Genomic DNA, 17,550 nt, shown 5'->3' with positions numbered 1-17,550 from the left:
GAAATAGTCTTTAATAATTTTTGAAGGTGTGAAATTTATTTACTTAGTGAATATATTTACTTGTCACATAATTGAGGTTTATCAGCAGCCTGGTGGGATTCCTAAACCATGTATGTGAACTCTGTTGAGAGGAAAGGAGAAGGGAGGAGAAATGCTAGAGAAAATTTAGTACTAACAATTATTTTTCTCTGGCAGTTGAATGCCGTTCGTTTTTATAAAGCTAAAACAAATGGATAACTATATGTATAATGGTTAATTCAGTTGTTGAGACATTTGATAATAAAATGGCAAGAAATTCAAAGTTAAGTTTTCATTTGTAATTGAAGCTGTTTGTAAGCCCCAGTGCACAATATAAAATGCAGGTTATGTAAGCTACAAGCTCCAGGAGAAGTTTACATACAGCTTTTGGAATCTAGAGATAGGATTTCCATGATAGCCGTGGGTACTTTATGAAGCACCCACAAATCAAGAACAACTGTCACATTGTACCCTCACTACTTCAAAATTTGAGATAATCCTTTGTTGGAACTTTGTGAGAGATTATTTGAACGGGAATAGTTATACACAAGTGTCTTACATGATACTTTATTACTACCCCTTCTGTTCATTATAAATAATTGCTTCTTCTTTTAAAGCCATTTCAGGTTTTTAGGTGCAGACTAAATCAATGGTTTTAAGTAATTAGTTTGACGTTACATACATCTGTTGAGAGGTATGACTGACTAGAACTTGAAATGGGAAAAAGCGAATGTTCTTTTAAGATATTTGTTGAAACATTTTGATCAGGGAAATTGCATGAAGGATGCTGGCTGGAAGGGCGCTGGCACTAATGTATACACTGGGTTGGACAGACCAGTTAGAAAGTTGACACAGTTCTATGGTTGACAATAGAAACAAAGTAGTATTCAGTGCTGGTGTCTCTTTTTCTTGGTGACTCATTGAATCAAGCATCAATAAACTCTGAAAACACTGTTGAAATCTTAATGAATATTCACTATTAATGAATAGTGAACATTCATGTCTTCTTAAGTAATAAACCATTAGACGGTAAGCTCCTTGAGGGCAAATATTACTCATTTTTGTGATCTCAGCATTTGACACAAGGTGTTGCTTACGGTAGTCATTCAACCTTTTAAAGTGAAAAAAAGTAAACAGAAAGGTCTTGTATTGGTTTGCTAGGGCTACCATAACAAAGTATCACAAACGGAGTGGCTGAAACAACAGAAATGTATTACCTCACGGTTCTGGAGGCTAGAATTCTGAGGTCAGGGAGTTAGCAGGGTTGCTTCCTACTGAGCACTCTGGAGAAGGATCTGTTCCAGGCCTCTCTCCTGGGACTGTAGATGACCATCTTCTCCCTGTGTGATCTGTTCCAGGCCTCTCTCCTGGGACTGTAGATGACCATCTTCTCCCTGTGTCTTCACATCATCTTCCCTCTGTATGTGGCTAAGTTTCCTCTTTCGGTAAGAACTCCAGTCATATTGCATGAGGGCCCACCTTGATAATGACATTTTAACTTTCCCCCATAATGCTGTGTCTCCAAATAAGGTCACACTCTGAGGCACTGGGGATTAGGACTTAAACATATAATGTTGAGGGGTCATAAATCAACCCGTAGCACCTCTATTTGAAGTTGATACGGTTTACAGGCCAATGGCTAATGACACATACAGTTAATCAAAAAATAAATATAGTCATAAACAAAAAAGAAATATGTCAGTATAGGGACCCACAGCTATAGGTCCCTTTGTAATTAATACCATGTGACGTAATTTTCACCTCAATTTATTTTAATATTTTTCAATTTATATCTGCAAATTGACAGCTAATCATTGTACTGGTTTCCATCTAGTGGCAGAAATGGAGATGGAAGGCTAAGTCTCAAAAGTACAATAGAACTAAATTCCCCTTTTATTTCACCTTGTTTAGAATAATCTAAATCATCATCCACCCTCACCACACAGACTTCTTGTTTTAAGAAAACAAGCATTAGTATTGAAATATTATTGGTAATAACTAGATTATAATGTTGTACCAGGTGGGTTTTTATGTACAATTTTGAAGAGGTAGTCATTTATCTAGAACAGATTCTCTAGAAGCATGGTCCCTGGACCAGCAGCTCAGATTTACCTATTGATCAGAAATTCTGAGGGTGGAGTCCAGGACTCTGTTTCACTGAGACCTTGGGTGATTCTGGTGTACACCAACATTTGAGAACCACTGGGCTGAATGTAGGTATAATACCTAATTGTAATGTTTTCAGTAATCATACAAGCTTAGAGTTATTTTTTCTTTCTCCTATGATTTTCCTTATATTATTTGATACTGAGACTTTGATTAGGAATGCCACCCAAAATTATTACAGTATTTTTGTGGAAAACATTAATCTCCGTTGTTGGTTTATTGTGTATCTTTTTTGAAATGTTTTATGCTTACAAAAGCATATACAACTCTCTCTCTCTCTAAATATATATATATAATTCTTCCCTCTTCTTTTTCTCCTTCTACAGATAGTAACATAGGACCTTGCTGTTTTCGCTTATTATAACTTGGAAGTCTTTCTGTGTCAATACATCGTTCTTTTGTATGTTTTTTTCTTCTTTATTCCTTTTTAATAGCTAGATGGTAATACCACTGTATGCATGTACAATATAACTTATTTAACAAGTCCCCAATTGATGGACATTCAGGTTGGTTTCAACAATTTGCTATCGTAAAAATTCTGTGAGGAATATTATTGTGTGTTTAAATCTATAATTTCACATATATACAGGTATATTCATAGCATAATTTCATAAGAATGTAATTTCAAGGACAAAGAGAGAGAGAGAGAGAGAGAGAGAGAGAGTGTGTGTGTGTGTGTGTGTGTGTGTGTGTGTGTGTGTGTGTGTGTATACACACACATATAATTGATGGCTGTTTCCAAGTTACCCTCCATGGCAGTTGTACCAATTTATACCCCCTTTAACAAATATAAGTTATTGCTTCAAAAATGTGTTTTTGAAAGATGCAACAGTGTTATATAACAGCATTATGTTTTTGAAGGAAACATCTATATTAAGCTAAAAAAAAAACTCCACAAAACTTAAAGTTTTAATAAACAGTATATAAGACTACTTCAGAGTTTCTTACATTTAAGTTATAATTTGTTTTAGAAATTTCTTGCTGCATAAACTGAAGATAGAATTGAAGATTTGTTTCCACTAATGTGAAGTAACTCTACATTTTAGTGATTCATTAAAAAGTAATTTTTACATATCTGGAAAAACATATCTTTGAAATAGTGTTGGTTTACTGTCAGTGAGTACTTGGACAGTCTTTAAATGTGAGGATTATTTGAAATCCTACATATGTAATTGTTAAAAATTTATGATTTTTTTTGGTATCCACCATAATGCTTTTATTTTATCTTTTTATTTTTAAAATAAATTTATTTATTTATTTAATTTATTTTTGGCTGTGTTGGGTCTTCATTGCTGGGTGCGGGCTTTCTCTAGCTGCAGAGAGCGGGGGCTACTCTTCGTTGCGGTGTGCTGGCTTCTCATTGCGGTGGCTTCTCTTGTTGTGGAGCACAGGCTCTAAGCGTGCAGGCTTCAGTACTTGTGGCACGTGGGCTCAGTAGTTGTGACTCGTGGGCTTTAGAGTGCAGGAGCTCAGTAGTTGTGGCACACGGGCTTAGTTGCTCCGCGGCATGTGGTATCTTCCCGGACCAGAGATCAAACCTGTGACCTCTGCATTGGCGGGCAGATTCTTAACCACTGTGCCACCAGGGAAGTCCCAGACCATAATGTTTTTAATTAAAACCCTTTTTAGGCTTTTCATTTACGCAGTATCATTGGTTTATATTGTGTTAATCATTTCAAAATCTAAAATGAAGCAGTGAGTGAGACACCAGAGCACTGGGTTTTTTGTGTGTTTTTAAAAACATTCTATACTGCCCCCCCCTTTTTTTTTTTAACACTCTCTTAACTTAAAACTACTAAACAGATTTTTATTTTAATCGTTGGAACAAAAAATGTTCTCTTGGGCTGATACCAGTACTTTCTATGCCAAGTTACAGACCGGAATCTATTTTTATAGGCCAAGATACAAACCTCTGAAAACCAGAGTTTATAATGGAAACACTGACAGGCCCTTAACTATCACAGCACACATGGCACTGCTGAAATCATAAGGTACAAGGCACAAGATTTCACATGCAGGGTGAACATTGAATTTTTCAGCAATTGTATTGTCAAATGCCTTTCAACTAGGATTTAGTAAGCATCATGTGTAAATGTAGCTGTGCTCGGGGCCATGAAAGCACAGTGTATGGGCCTATTCCTGCCCTCTGAACGCTTGTCCCCAGGTACACAGACACTGAGAAGCACTGAAATAAACCTGTTGGGAGACAGCCTTGTGAGTGGATTTGGTTGGAGAGAAATATGTGCACTTCCTGATCTCTAGGTTTAATTCGTGGCTCAGCCCTGAAAATCTTGCATGTTTTTGCATGTAGATCACTACACATGATTCTGGGTATTATTACAAAGCAGGCAGAGCTAATCAGTTACATCTTCATTTTAATACTATCACTGAAGAAAGCTTAAACACTATGTTGTTACACAGTTTGATACTGGGTAGTTGAATTGAAGACTTACCATTTACTCCCTCTTTGAGGGATCCTATTTAGGTAAAAAAATAAAAATAGCCTTTTTCAAAGACCGCGTTTGATTACTCAACTTTGATTAAACAAAAATCATTAAAACAACCACCATGGGGTTTTTAATTACTGTGCTTTATTTTAGTAATATTTTAGTTTAAATGGGACTGGTTCTCCTACCATTAGTTAATGATTGCCATCAGTTAACACAGAGTGAATGAGCCTACAGTGTATTAAGTACTTTAAAGGGAAAACTCAGAACATGGCAGATGCCTATATGGGAAAATGGTGAAAATGGTTTGAGCTCTATAGTTAATTTGAATGTTCACGAAGGGTTGTGTTCTCGCACTTTTAACACCAACGTTGTCTACTCTCTTTCTTCCTTTTCTTTATCTTGTTAAGTGTGGGACAGAAGTGGAGGTGTTATGTCAGATATGCTATCTTAGAAGCATGCGAAGTGTTAGAGAAAACCAGTGTCTTGTGGGAAGATAATGAAGTGATAGTTTGTTGGTACAGGTTTTGCAAGTAGTGCCAGAAGGAAGAGGTAAGGGGAAGATGTTAATTTGAATCTGAATCAGATTTTCTGTTCTAGTTAAATTTTCCTTATCCTTTGACCTATATCCATGTACATTTAATACTGTTTACATAGGAGACATGCTTCTATCCTAAGAGGTATCTTTTATGCATCAGACTGGTTTTCCATTAATGAAGAGAATATGGACATTTTTGTGTAGTTTTAAGATTTTTGCATCAGTCATTAAATTTCTTCACCTAATGTGTTAGAAATAATGCTTTAGTATCCTGAAAGATGGAAAACTTCTAAAGTAAGCTATTTAATTCTGTGCAGTTGTATAATTCTAGAATGGGCAGCCCTCATTTCTGTCTTTTACTTTGTTGTTCTATTTCTTTAGGGAAGAGAGTCTGTATACTAACTCCTATCTACTTCCCCTCGCCATTGCCGTAGAGAACTTCACCACGGGTTTAAGGAAATATAATGTTGCTCTTAGTTATATAGGTAGAAGATAGTATATTTTAGAAGTTCCATTTCATGAAGGTACTTCACTGTGAAGTAAAATGAAGAGGGTGTGTGTGTGTGTGTGTGTGTGTCTGTGTCTGTATGGGGGTGGGGGGAGCAGAGAAAGAGAGAAACAGACATACAGTTGAGTTCCTAGATTTACAGATTTATCTGCTTTATAAATTGTTCTGGAAAAAAAAGTACAATAACAGAAGCATAATACTACATGAAACCAAAATCCAGAAGAATTTCTAGAGCTGACTAAACTTTCTTTTGTCATTTACCTCCACAGCTCAGAGGGCTGATAACCATTAAGGGCCTAATGGCGTATTAGACAATTCGCAAACTCTCTTTTATACTGACTCTATTAATAAATTTATCCAATTCATACTTACCGTTAGCAGTTTCTGACTAAAATTGGTTTTAGGAAGGGCAATATTTTTAATCAATGAAAGAAGAGACTCAGATTTTGCTTTGCCTTTGTGCCCCATGAAGCGGAGGTTGGGTGAGTTGGTGCCAGAATTTTCTTTTCCAGCTCATTCATGGGCTCATCCTCTCCCTTAGTTCCCTCTTATTAGGACTGGATATGCCAGACACTGGGCTGGGAGCTCCTGACCTTCGATGGTTGTCCTTTACTGAAAAACAACTCAAGGTCTTGGATTTACTTAATGATATTTATACTTTTAAATTCGGTTTCAGGCTTCAATATTTTTGCTTTCTTTATATATTGGCATTAATAGGTCAAATAAGCTAGTGCTCTGTCTTAAATATTTTATCTTTGAATTGTAAGGAAAAAACAAATTTATGTATTATTGGAATGTAAAAAATGAGTTTTCCTCATGAAAGAAATTGAGAATGTTTTTGAACTTAGGTAAATAATTGGAGGAGATTTTTGTCCACTTAGTTTCCAAACAAATACAAGTATTCCAGGTAAAAGCCTTGGCTGATGGATAATATTTTATGCCTAATATTGAAATATGCACGAGTGCCTTGGGGAACTAGAGAATGAAGAGGCTGTGAGGGGAAGGGTTAATTCTCATGCTTATTCCTTGTAAAATATTGTACTTCCTTTCACGTTCCTTTAATCTAAATTATGATCACTTCCTCCAGGGAGAGAAATGACCTCTAGTTACCTTGCTGCTGCTGCTGAGCTTAGTTGTAACCATCAACCCTTTCCACCCCCTGTGGTTGGTATTTTGATTCTGAAGATAAAGTGTGTATTTGTACACCTGTTCCTATTAAATTATATACTTTCTGGTTGGGGCCTTCCAAGACTACAGTTTCTTATATAAGCTCCCAGCTCTCAAATAAGCTCTCAGTCCTGCCCTGTCATTCTGTGTCTTCATCCTCTTTACATTTTCTTCATAACATGACACTACTTGACGTGCGAACTATATTTTATCCTTCATTTAGTATTTGCCTTCACCTAGAATATTAATTCTTCGAGACTTTTACTGTCTTGTTTACCACCAAATGATTATCTTCTAGCCGAGCGTCTGGCACGTGGGAGGATTCAACAGGTATTTATTCAGTTGAATGTATGTTATACCTGTGCCACCCCTGCTTTCTCCAGTTTCTGCTTACCACCTTCTTTCCTTCCTCAAGAGACATATTGAGAAAACATGACATGAAATCTAATTTTAATGTGTAAGGTAGTGAACAAATCTAATGGGACCCTCAAAGGATCTGTGGTTTTGAACTCTTAAGTACCATCTTGTTTTTGATCTTGTTCTGATCACCTAGCTGAGTAAATATATCCACCGGACCAGTGACAGTGTGACAGTGATGGTAATAACAATAATAGCTAACAGTTATTGAGTGCGTACTACGAATGTTTCAGGTGTAAGTCCTTCAGGGATATTTGTTTAGTCCTCACAAAACCTGTGAAATGTGTACTTCCCACTTTTACATTGAGGGTATTGAGGCACAGGGCATTAAACCAACTTGCGTAAGTTTAGGTAGTTAGTAAAGACATTTTCTCAGTTTGAGCCTAGAAACTGTGACTCTGTGCCTGGTGTCAATAGTGTTAGGCTGGAGGCTTCCTTTTGCAGGAATGGTAAAGGGTGGTGCTGGTGCCGTCTGGGCCCTCTTCTCTGGGCTCGTCTTCCCCTTTCGTTCTCTTAGAAGAAAGAAACCTTCTGTTTCACTAACTTTTTTCTCATTTGAAGTATAAATAGGGGACTGACTTTTACATGATCCAATTTCTGAATTTATTCAATTTAACAGTTTAAAATTGAATGAAAAGGAGTTAGGAAACATTTCAGAGAGAATGGAATATGTGAGATGAACTTCGAGAAGTGATTAGTGAGATCGGGTCTGATGGATATTTATTCATTAATTTGACAATATTTTCTATCTATTCTTTGTTAAGCCATGAGATTAGAAGAGTTTTAAAAAAAAAAAAAGGTTCAGAGAGAGGAATGGGTTGGGATAGGTTTCCTTGACCAAGGCTAGTTGCCCAAATAAATAGAGAGAGGTAGGAAAACACTGGATATCTTTAGAGAATGAAAAGATATGAAGAAGATTAGAAAGATAGATATGGGTATGTCATGAAAGGTATTGAGAACCTGTTAGGTGTATTTATATTTCAGTAGGCGTTTTGCAACCACAGACATTACCATATTTAGTTAACCAAATGGATTTTTCTGAACAGTAGTAAGCTTTATCAAGTAATATAATATGAAATATAAAGTGGATTATGAGTTGAAAGAATACAATTTTATTAATAGCTCTGCTTCCTAATCGTATGAACTTGAACAAGTCATTTTAATGTTTTTAAAAGCAAATATTTCTTATAGGATATATCCTCATGGTTTAGTTTTTTTTAAAGCATACACAGGGCTCTAAACTGAAGAATCTTTCCTCATGCATAGCAAGCTTATATTTATATATTTTTACAAAATAATGGGGGTCATGCTATATATATTCTGCTACTTGCTGATTTCAGTATCCTTTGTATATTTCCTGCATCAGTGAATTTACATTTCTAATGCCTCTGTGTTATTCCATTTCCGGATTACCAAAATTTATAAAACCAGTTCCTTATTGATGGATATTTAGGTTGTTTATAGTTTTTGGCTGTTACAGTCAACCTCTTTCTGCATGGATTTGGCTAGAGGGTATGTCAGTAGGAAGAGTTCCTCACAGAATTGCTGAACCAAAGGGTATATGCATTTGTAATTTCGATAGTTGTTGCCAGATTGCTTTTCAAAAATTTGCGCTTCTATAATCAAGTTAATCAAAATCAAAATGCATATTTCTCCACATCCTTATCAACACTAGGTATTATCCACCTTTTTTTATTTGGCAAATTTGATGAGAATTACATCTAGATTTTTTAGCTGACATTTCTTTAATTATGAGTGGGGTTGCATATTATTTTATGTTGCACACACACACACATCCCCCCAAAGTATTCTTATACACAGTAGCATTTCATTTTGCTGTGAGCTACCTGATGCTCTCCTTTATTCATTCATTTAACTCTTTGAGTTTTATTTTTCTCATGTGCTTTTTGAAAAGAGGACTGTTACCCTTCTTACCCACTAGATGGTCGGGATGATCAACCTTTTTTTCATTACTGCTTCCCTAAAAAAAATTCTTTAAAAAAATGTCCCCCTCATCATCTTCCTTTCACAGTGACGTTTTAGCACCACAGATGTACACAGATGCGCTGCGTGTCTGTTTAGGTACTGTGGCCTGTTGGAGGGCCATAAGCCATTGTAATATCTAACATCTCCCCCCACCCCACCCCAATAACCAATTTTCATCCCCTCAAGGACAGTGTCACTCCCGTTGAGATCACATGGTATATGTGAAAGTTTTCGTAAAGTGCAAAGTGCTATTCATATATAAAGCTTTGTTGTTAATAATTTGCATTTTGTGTGCTATAATATTATGTGTCTGTTCTGCAGCTGCCTTTTTCTCATCACAGATTTCCCTTTTGCAAACCTAGGCATTTACTATTTTGCTGTTCATTTTGCTGCCTTTGGAACAATCTTTCTTGAGTTGACCTCTGCTCAGCTCTCTCCGCCCATCTGTGCCAGTCAAAATGTTACTCTTCCTTCAGAGCCTGTCCTAGATAAGTTTGCTTTCTCCATGAAGTCTATTTAGTCCCTTGTAATTATCCCTTGACCTTTTAGGGTCAGAGCTCTTTTAATATATCTCCTTTGCTATGACATTCTGTCTTTTATTACCAGGTCTATATATTTTCCATATTCTACCTCCTGACAGATTGTTAGTGTCAAGATAGCAAGGATGTTGTCTCTTTTCCTTCTTTATTCCCTTAGGTTCCTTTCCCAGTGCCACTGTACATAGTGCGAAGCCAGGAGGGACGTCTTGCAATGAATTTGTTTGTTTGTTTGTTATTAATGAATTTCTAAAAATCTGAATTCATGTCGCAGCCACTCGGTGTGTGACCTTGGGCTGAGGTCCTTAACCTGGGAGCTTCAATATCCACCTGTACAAAATAGGGATAATAATGCCACCTTTTTGATAAGACTGCTGAGGAGGTTGAATGGCATAGTAACATAAAGCGTAGTGTCTGGAGTTCGGTAAGCATTCAGTTAAATATTAATAATCATCAGTTCTGCAAACATTTCTTAGCACAGAGAAAGACATTGAGAAAAGTATTATCGTAATTATTTCTGTTTCTTTCTTGTTCAGGAGCATAATCTGTTGTTCATTGTACCATATGTGCACAGGGAAAATGTGGTTTTCTTTAAATCAGTTTTTTCCAGAATGCATCCTGCAATATAATTCACCATATGGGAACCATTTAAAGTATACCTGAATAATAATATAATGTGCATTATACTTTTGTTTTTCAGTACTGTATTAGAATTATTGTATATCCATTATTTTTTTAAAAATTCTATAAATCATTAAGCAAAAGACAGCCCAGTTGAGAATTGGGCAAAAGCTATGAACTGTCAGCACTCAGAAAAGGAGACTCAAATGGCCAGTAAACAGATGTGAATGGTTCATTTTATTTGTCGCCTTGACTGGGCCATGGGCTGCCCAGGTATTTGCTCAGACATTATTGTGGGTATTGCAGTGAGGGTGTTTTGGATGAAATTAATACTTAAACGGGTAGGAAGCAGATTGGCCCCCACAATGTGGGTGGGCCTCATCTAATCAGTTGGAGGTCTGAATAGCACAAAAGGCCGACCTTTCCCCCAAGCAAGAGGAATTCTACAGTGCAATGACTTGGACTTCATATACATCATCATCTCTTCCTGCCTTTAAACCAGAACATTGTCTCCTCCTGTCTGAGAGGCTAGAACATTGCCTCTTCCTGAATCTCCAGCGTGCTTGCCCATTTTAATGATTGAACTTTCCAGGTTCCATAATCATGAGAGCCAATTTCTTTATAATAAATATCTCTCTATATATATCTTTATATAAATATATACTATTTTACATAAATATATACTATTTTATATAGTATGAAGTACTCTATTGGTCTCCTATTGATTCTGTTTCTCTAGAGAACCCTGACTAATAAATGAAAATATTTTCAATCAAGTAGTCAAGGAGATGCTCATTAAAACCACAATGAGATACCATTTCATACCATTCAGACTGACAAAAAATGAAACGGCTCATGGTACTAAGAACTAGGGACTCTCCCACATCAACACGTAATTTGGAACAGTGACTTTGGATAGGAGTTTGACAATATTTTATTAGAGTTAGTGATGGGGAAAGGATTTAATCCAGCAATTTCACTTTTAAAATTTCAGTTTAGAGGTTTTAAAATCTAGTAAAATTACTAGGTTTGTCCTCAAAATAAGATTACATTAAACGTTAAAGTATATCTCAAAATTTAGTTTTGTGTTCACATGCTTCTAATGAAAATTGTTTTATGATCCATTTTTATATTTGGTTGCCTATTTAACTATAGATACGTGTATGTGCCCTGCCATGTGGGCTCACAATTGCTGTTTTGCACAAAATTCTATAGCGTACTTAATAAAATTATTTTTGAAATGAGACGGTTTAGAGAAATATATCAAGAATTTCACTCACCATGTCCAACATTAAATTCTAGTAGTAACGTTTTCATACTTTTTTTTCTTTTTTGGTGCTAAGGCTCTCTGTCAGTAAATCACTAGAAAAATTTTGTAAGGAATAATGCTGGTGTTCCAAGGGATGTACATGCTATATATAAATAACACATATTATATTAGAAAGCAAAGTATTAGTTTCTGAATATGAGAAAGAGAATAGGCCATACAAGTGTATTTTATAATTAAACTCTGTAAATTTACTGCTTTGACTACTTATATTAAGTTACCACATTTAAATAAGTAGTGACCTTTCTCAAATATTTGGTTAAAAACTTAGAGCTTTACACAACTTCAACAGAAACTTCCTACTGTATTAAGAGTAATTGGCCTTCTTAATCTTTTACTTGATTTTGTAGGATTTAAAATCCTGGAAATTTAAAATATACCTTTATAGTTTTAAAAGTTATAGGATAAAAACATTTCTTTGCTAAGTAAGACTTTGTAAAAATGTACACATACAAGTATATTTGGGCTCGTGGGGGGAAATTATTTGGTTTTGAAAGCCTCTATTTTTATAGGAAAAAATTACTTGTAATAATAACACTTAAAGTGCTTGATCCTGTTTATTAGAAACTAATTAGAAACTAGGACAAAATTTCTAGGCCTGACACAGTTTTCAGGGCCTTCAGATATCTATATATCTTGTTCAGTATATAAGTACCACATTGTAATTCCAAATGACTGTGTCATTGTTTTACAAATAGGAAAGCATGGCGTGAAGTTTGTCATCTACTTTTAAATTGTTTACTGAAGTTTAGGAGCAAATTATCAAAGTCTTAAAAATTATACAATGATTTCATTTAAATCGGTATGGCAAGAATTATACGTATCTAATTTAATGTATTTTTAAACATTTTTTGTGGTATTCAATGAAATTTTGGAGCTAGCGTGCTGCTATCTTCTGCCTAAAGCATATACATAGGAAGAAGAGGTATCTATTTTTGCTGGTGAAATTCTCTGGTGATTGGGATAGGATTTGTGTAGCTTCTCTGTAGTCACTGTGTACCCACATCACTATCTGTGTATTTATTTATACAGTTTTGTTAGTTGTACCCTTTGGTAAACCCTTTCAGGCCTTCATTGGCTCTATATGGAGTTCATGGAATTAATTTGTTTTTTAGTATGCATTAATGTCTTGAAACTTTTTTTAGTATAGTCATAGCGTTGTGACATCAAGATATTATGTGAGTGCTATGTATTGTCTTCTGTCTTTATAATTAGCCCTTTCTTCTTTATCCATCTTCCATTTTGTCAGTGCTTGAAACTTTCCCTCTCATAAAAGTGAAACCTAAGTATTTTAATTCTTATTTTGAGAGCCTATAATGTTTACATTTTTAAGCTACGCATATATATCAGTGTTTTTACATGGACATCTAAATGGTTTTGGTGTTAGAACACATACAGAAGTTACATGCACACATATCTTTTGGGTAAAGATGAAACAATTACAATCAACCTGGATATCAAAGTTTCTGAGAGAAACCCTCAAGTCATATTCATTATTTTATGGTAAGTTTTAATATTTTAAATGATTGCCATTTTCTGTTATCAATTACATAAAATCTATATATATTTATATGTCATCAAGTTGGGGAATTGGAGTTTTTCTTGCCTCTATTAATAATGGTGATCTTCTACTATAACCGCAACATTTTCATGTTCATATTGAGGCTTCTTGGTTCTCATGTGGAAGCTTATACACGAGCAAATAGGGTAGTCCCTTTTGAAGTTACTAATCAGTTAAATTGGCAGTTTTCATATGGAGTATAACTTGTCTTCACATTACACATTATTGAATAATTATTCTAAATTTAAGGCTACACTAAGAGCTTATCATACCTTAGATTCTTGTGCAGTATCAATCATAGGTAACATTTATAATACACAAATGAGAAGATTATATATTTGAATAAGAGTGGTCTCAACAAATTAACAAAGTTCAGTTTTCTTTGGATTTTTTATTTCTAAATGCACCTCTTCTCAGGGGTAAAGATAATAATCTCAATATAAGAATAGTCCTGTACTCTCTTTCCACTCAGCAGGGTCCTCGGTGGCTCCTGGATTTTTGTCAGGATGTTTCATTTTTCTGCCATTTAGTAGCTGATGATTTCCATTAAGACATTTGTTTGTTCATTTGTTTATTGTATTTTTTTTTTATAGCCCCTTTTCTTAGGACAATTGAAAAACAAGTTCCGGTGGGCTGGAGCTGTCCATTTTTGCAGTATATTTTGGTCTTTCCCATTAGCAATCAGATAGCAGCTCTGGAAAAACAACTCTTTCCTGCCTGAGGGTGAGTTCTTTGGGGATCTCACCTTTTGAGAGTTCTGGTCTCATTTAATCCTGGAGCTCCTACAGTGGATATACCACATATTTTCCCATAAATACTTGTCTTCATTTATCTACTTGTAGGGTTGTCAGATAAAATACAGGATGCACAATCAGATAAGTAATGAATACATTTAGTTTAAGCATGTTCCAAATATTGCTTTTGTTGTTTTTCTAAAATTCAGATTAAACTGGGCATCTGTATTTTTATTTTTATTATTTCAATTGATTAATTAATGCTAAGGCTGGCAACCTATTTTCTCAGCTTTTTTCTCACTAAACTTTGAGCCCCTTGAATGAAAGGGGGGACAGTTATACCCTAATTCATCTGTACCTAGTTTTCCCCTCCCCATGGTAGTCTAGTGATTTTTACTGGCTGAAAGAGTGGGCTCTCTAATCAGCTATAAATGTTACTTTATCTGAGTATTCATAAAGCAACTTTGCTCAGCTGAGTTTGCCCTTTTATGCGAATTGAATTCATTGAAAAAATACATGTTTCAAAGAATAGTTGCAGATCTCAACCTTAATTAAAAAAATTCCATCTCTCCTTCTCTTCCTTTCGTCATCTCTCTTCCCCTTCTCTTTCCAGCTCTTACTATAATTAGCAGCATTAACAGCAAATGTTTGCTTTAGTTAAATTATTCAGAATATTTATTTTACTTGTCAAAGGTTAGATCAGGTTGTTGTTTGAACTGGTAATTAAATGCAGTCTAATATGCTCTCATATTTATATGCACTATAGTCTTGGTTCCTCATCATTCTGTATAATTTTATGATGTTCAAGGCTGACATTTCAAAAGGGTTTTTGATTTTGTGGAAAAGGAAACATTCTGAGTGATCTAGTTTGTTATCTGATGTGAGAATGTCCAGAGTTATGGTTGGAAGTGAGTGTTACATTTCAGTGCTGTTGTAACATACAGTATCACAGTGGTAATTTTCACCAAGTAGCATATAGAATTAAGCTCACTGCTTATTGAATTTGCGTTTCTTATGAGGAACGGTGCTGTGGTACTTGGCCCCTAGTAGGTATTCAACATGTATTTGTTAAATGAGTGTTTTAGGTCATATTAAACAGTATGGGGCATAGCTCAGCTCTTGTAGCTCAGTGTAATTTAAGACAGTATTCGCTCCTATGACATACTGTGAGGCCCTTTTAAGTCATTTCAATTTGTATGCTTATGCATAGGAGCAAGTATAATTCAATTAGTCCTCATATCTGGGAATTATACTAAATCGTGTCTTGGGTTTTGTTGATTCATTGAATAATGATTTTTGCAAGTGCTTGTACATTCGTACCTTGGAGTATAGATGAATAAAACACGTCCTCTCTCCTTAGAAAGAGTAGAGGTTAGTGGAAAACCAACCATTATACTGAAGAATGGTTCACTTTAGTGTGGAGTTGTACACAAGGTAAATGGGTGTCTGAAGCAAGGTGTGGGAAGGTGACTTTTGAGCTGAATCTTAAGGACAGGTAGCAGTTGGTTGAGCAAAGAAGGCGAGGAAAGTAATGCCAGACAGAGGAGCCATATGTATGGAAGTTTTGAGGGATGCAGTTTTGTATAGCTGAAGAAAGAGTAAATGTGGAGAAGCCACAGCCCGCGTTCTCTCCTCTTTACCTAAAGTTATTCAGTAGCTTCCACTGTCCTTAGGAAACAGCTCAGGATCTTAGTGTGGTCTGTAAGTCAAGCCTTACACATGTAGTCTCCACTTACTTACTGAGCCTGACTCCTCAGGACTCTGAATGGAACGTGCACGTCCTGCGTCTCCCCTGAGCCCTCCCACAGGATGTTTCCCTGCCTCCCTCTTCCAGGTAATTCTTGCTCTCTATTGCAGTCTGCACCACTTTTACTTAGTAGAAGTATCAATATAACCTTAAAAAGATGTAGTTAATCATACATCTGCTATCTTATATAAAAAATGTTAATACTGATTATTATTGTCAGTAAACTACAACGCAGAACCTCGGTTCCACTACAGTTTTTGGTATGTGTTCCCACACGTGATCTTATTTAATTCTCATGTTAGTCATGAGATAGGTCTTACATGAAATTAACAAATGGAAAAAACATCTTTTAGCTAGAATTTAATTTCTTCTGAAGAGAAAGATAATTGAGATAATTGAAATAAAAGGAAAAAAATCTTTCAAAACAAGAGGAGATACAGAGTTAGTTTTATAGCATACCTTCTTTGTGTTTGTGTATTTTTAATAAAATTGGCTTAAAAGATTAGCCACAAGATATCATCTCCTTGATGTCAAATGTAAACCAGATGTTATTCTAAAATACTTTCAAACTCTACTTTTGTCATTGAAATACTATTCCTTTTTTCTTTGTTTGTTTTGGTAATTTACATAAGGAAACTTAGAAATTCCAGTGGTTAACTTTTGTCAGGAACTTCATTAATTTGATTAATCACTGTCATGGGTTTATGACATATTCTCATCATTGGCCTGTGCGTGGTCCTTTTATTGTTTATTTGTGGGATGGCTAACTTTGTAAAGCTTGCATATGTTGCTAGTTTCTCAGAAATTTCTCAAAATCTAAGCATTTACAGTTGAAATGCAAGGGCTTATGCCAGTTCTCACCCACTGTACTAGTATATTGAGCCGCTAACCTTCTGGTTCCAGCCCTGAACAAGACATGGGTTATTTTTTCAGTAAGTGGTTGGGCTTGACTCACAGAGCACGGATCACAGGTTGGGTAAAATGTGCGGATTTCTTGCCGTCTTTGGTCTTCCCTGGCTTCCGTGGAGCATTTCTAACCAATGGGCAACGTTAAAAGGGAGCAGTTTGGCCACTGTAGAGTGTGGTGAGTGCAGGTGGCAGAAGAGTGTGTGTGTGTGTCTGTGTGTGGGCGGGGGGGGCGGGTTTGGGGGGTGTCTGAGAACCTGTTGGTCTACAGGGAACTTGGGCTCTCTTCTCCCATGCTGTGTTTCTGAGCGAGTCCTGAGCAGCAGCACCGAATGTTTGTTCAGCTGCCGCAGGCTCTCCCAAGAGAGAGCCCAGGGCCTTGTGCTACCTCTCACCTAGAGGGACCAGTCCTTGATTCTTTAGAGTAACTCTTATTAGAGGATCTTCCTAATCTCTAGTCTGTTTTATGGGATCTGTCTTCTCAAATATCTTTAATTCTAATCTCTTTCATGTATTTTGTGCTAATATACATCCCTAACATGTACCTAGGAATTCTTGAAAAACTGATTTAAATTAATAACTAACTGGGACTCAAATTAGGTTTCTCTAATTTGTACTTTATTGGATTTGTCCAAACTGTCATCAGGAATGCCATAATAAAAAAAATAAGGGTACCTTCCAGGTACGGGAGATACAGAAGTGAATAAAATAGGTAAAGCCTTTGCATTCATAGAATTTATAATAGGGGGTGAGGGACGCTAAACAAAACACGAGTAAGTTTGTACTGTGTGAGGCAGTGATACATATTATAAGTAAAGCTGGGTAATGGGATGAAGAGTAAGGGAGGGTGTGTGTCGAGTGTGGCCCTGTG

The 17,550-nt window shown here is 35.9% G+C and overlaps 1 protein-coding gene across 8 annotated transcripts in view; it reads left to right on the top strand.

The window, feature by feature from the left end:
- The window catches only part of TBC1D5 (TBC1 domain family member 5), a 540,605-nt gene that overhangs the window by 177,047 nt on the left and 346,008 nt on the right, over positions 1-17,550 (top strand). Inside the window, exon 1 of one of the 8 annotated variants that reach the window (XM_029214156.1) lies at positions 1,053-1,463. The exons of 6 other annotated variants lie outside the window; for them this stretch is intronic. The gene's annotated coding sequence lies outside the window, so the exon portion shown is untranslated. Of the gene's footprint in view, positions 1-1,052; positions 1,464-16,543; positions 16,858-17,550 lie in introns of those variants that run through there. One more of the 8 variants, XM_029214155.1, reaches the window with a different exon arrangement.

The sequence above is a fragment of the Monodon monoceros genome, unplaced genomic scaffold (genome assembly GCF_005190385.1).
Source record: "Monodon monoceros isolate NGI ecotype Baffin Bay Population unplaced genomic scaffold, NGI_Narwhal_1 Super_Scaffold_11, whole genome shotgun sequence".
Taxonomy (NCBI): Eukaryota; Metazoa; Chordata; class Mammalia; order Artiodactyla; family Monodontidae; genus Monodon; species Monodon monoceros.
Note: the sequence above shows the minus strand (reverse complement) of the source record. Positions and strands in the feature narration are given on the sequence as shown.